This window comes from Morone saxatilis, unplaced genomic scaffold, assembly GCF_004916995.1.
Source record: "Morone saxatilis isolate NCDOM2014 unplaced genomic scaffold, NCSU_SB_2.0 Contig20, whole genome shotgun sequence".
Classification (NCBI taxonomy): domain Eukaryota; kingdom Metazoa; phylum Chordata; class Actinopteri; family Moronidae; genus Morone; species Morone saxatilis.
Genome location: NW_023339763.1, coordinates 25,015,063 through 25,018,351, shown reverse-complemented (window position 1 = coordinate 25,018,351; position 3,289 = coordinate 25,015,063). Strand labels below are relative to the sequence as shown.

The window sequence follows — 3,289 nt, the reverse complement described above, 5'->3', positions numbered from 1 at the left end:
AGGAAAGCACAGACAAATAAAGAGATAGTGGTTGCTGTGTTTTTTGATATAGAAAAAGCGTATGACATGTTGTGGAAAGAACGCCTGCTAATCTAACTGGATAAGTTGGGAGTGGGAGGGAAGATGTATAACTGGGTATTGAGCTTCCTGTTTGGGAGGACGATAGAGGTCAGAGTAGGAAAAGAGTACTCACCAGTATATATGGTTGAAAATGGAACACCACTGGAGTGTATGCAGTCCAATATTCTTTAACTGTATTGTAATGTTGTGAGAACTAGGTAGTATCCCTTTAAGAGACTGAGGAAGTCATGTTGTGTTTACTGTCTGAGTTAGTTGCCGCTGCACGAGCAGAGTGAGGATGCGACATGTTACCTGTGACAATGCAATGAGAGTTTATTAAAGCTTCAAGTCCAAATGTATAAAACTGTGAGGACATTGCATTTCTACAATGGCGACGCAATCCACGCAACGGAGTTACTTCCTGCACACGACCGCTTTGCCTGCTAAACCACAGGAGAGCCACAGTGCTGCTAACGGACTCGTGAGTAGATGGCCGAGTGGAAAAAAAACAACAAATAAATGCAAAAACCTCTCCGGAGCAATTCTTACGAACTGAACTCTCATCTTGAAAGCTCCGTGAGACGTCGCTCAGCACTACAGTCAAGAGAGACGTGCTAATGCTAAAAACAAAAACAAAACGAAAACTAGCAACAACGAGACACACATGGACATAACTGGACAGTAGTAGTTCCGGAAAAAAAAATAATAATAAAACGGAGAAACAAAACTACAACAACAATGGCTGGCATGGCTGAATTACCCTCATTCCCCCTCTTTGATGTAAATGCAGACCCAGCCTCCCTTTTCCCAAAAATGGAAAAAGTGGATGAAGAGATTTGAAACGTTTCTCACTGCAGCTGCCATAACTGATAAAACAAGAAAAAGGGCTATGCTTCTGTACTATGCTGGAGAACAAGTGCAGGATATCTTTGAGACTTTTCCTGAAAAAGGACAACCAGATGATTTTGATGAGGCAGTAAAGTTACTTACCGAATACTTCAGTCCAAGTCATGATGTAGAATACGAAATCTACATATTTCGACAATCAAAACAAAACCCAGGTGAAACTGTTGATGCATTTCATACCAGACTGAGACAGTTAGCTCAGAATTGTGAATTCACTAATGTGGACAAAGAAATAAAATCTCACATAATACTCAGCTGCACATCATCACGTCTCAGGAGAAGGGCACTGAGAGACCCAGATATGACTCTAAAAGGACTTTTGGATCTTGCCAGAGCTTTTGAAACCTCAGAACTTCAGGCCTCTGGCATGGAAAACAAACATGAAACGGGACAGATTGCAGCCATGCCCAACACAAGAAACAAAAAATGGACCACCTCTGGGCCCCAAACGGCGAACACAGAACAGCGAAATCAGCCAAAGATGAAATGCAGGAATTGTGGAGGTACATTTCCTCATCAGGGTGGTCAGTCGGCATGTCCAGCGAAAGGCGTCCAGTGTCGAGCATGTGGGAAATTCAACCACTACGCCCGCTGCTGTCTCTCTGACCCTGACAAAAAGGTACAACAAAACCAACATGGACAGAAAATGAAACCAACTCAGAGCACACAAAAGATGACATGGCCTAACCGACGCAGACAAGTTAAAACCATTCTTACTAACGATGCTGAAATTGCCCCCATCAGTCATCTAGCTGCTACTGACTCGAGTACAGATGAGGAGTATGTCTTCCTCACAAAAGATGCAGAGGGCAGAGAACCGCCAGTGAGGTCAGTCATGATAGCTGGTGAAAGCATTGATGTTCTTGTTGATTCAGGAGCCTCAGCTAACCTCCTGGATGGAAAAGCCTACAGCACATTGAAAACCAAACTCAAACTTGAGCAGTCAAGCAAAAGAATCTATCCCTATGGTGCAAAAACTCCCCTCTCCCTTCATGGCAAAGCCACCACAACGGTCTCTGCTAATGGACGAACAGCTCAGGCAGCATTCTACATTGTTGACGGAAACTACGGCTCACTGCTAGGCCATGACACTGCAACTGCACTGGGACTCATACATGTGGTGCACTGCACTCAGACCATACCACAGAACCTGTCTAAAGCAGAACAGCTGCTCCTGCAATATCCAAGTCTCACCTCAGGCATAGGGAAGCTGAAAAAAAGTTAAACTGCACATTGACCAAAGTGTGCGACCAATCGTCCAGCCCCACCGTTGTATTCCCTTTCATATGAGGAAGAAAGTAGAGGAGGAGCTACAATGCTTGGAGGACCAAGGCATTATTGAAAAAGTAGAGGGTCCAACACCATGGGTGTCACCCATTGTGGCATCACCAAAACCAAAAAACCCAGAGAAAATACGCCTCTGCATAGACATGCGCCTGCCTAATACAGCTGTCCAAAGAGAGAGACACATAGCACCTACTGTGGATGACATCGTGCATGATCTCAACGGTGCAACCATGTTCTCAAAGCTGGACCTCAACGCAGGATATCACCAACTGGAACTAGCACCTGAATCCAGATACATCACTACATTCTCAACACATGTTGGACTGAGACGATACACACGACTCATCTTTGGAATTTCTTCAGCAGCAGAGGTTTTCCAACACGCAATCTAAAATGTGCTCCATGGAATACAAGGAGTCAGAAACTTCAGTGATGACATCATAATTTTTGGTACCACCCCTGCAGAGCATGACCGTTCCCTGGAAGAGGTTTTCAGACGACTCCACGACAACAATCTCACGATCAACAGAGACAAACGTGAGTTCCACAAAACATCTCTGGAGTTCTATAGCTACGTCTTCTCCAAGAACGGTATCTCACCTGACCCTAAGAAAATACAAGCCATCACACACATGTCACTCCCACAGAATCCAAGTGAAGTCCGCAGCCTACTGGGGATGGCCAACTAAAGCGCACGTTTCATCCCAGACTTCTCCTCAATTACCCAGCCACTAGGTGAGCTCACAAAGAAAGATGCAGAGTGGTCATGGAAAACGGAACATACAGAGGCCCTCAATCAACTGAAGGACAGGCTGATCAGCAATCCGGTCATGAGCTACTTTCACTCTGAGAGAAAGACAAATGTCATCGTGGACGCAAGTCCAGTTGGTCTTGGTGCCATCCTGGCGCAGACTGATAAAGTGGAAAACAAGACATACATTGTAGCTTATGCAAGCAGGGCTCTGACGTTATTGTTGTTAGTTGTTGTTGACTATTGTTGTTGCTGCGGTTGCTGTTGTCGCTGCTCGCTGGCCCC

General features: G+C 45.1%; 1 protein-coding gene across 1 annotated transcript in view; it reads left to right on the top strand.

The window, feature by feature from the left end:
• cblb (Cbl proto-oncogene B, E3 ubiquitin protein ligase) overlaps positions 1–3,289 on the top strand; it is a gene marked incomplete in the record, with an annotated part of 76,550 nt that overhangs the window by 63,351 nt on the left and 9,910 nt on the right.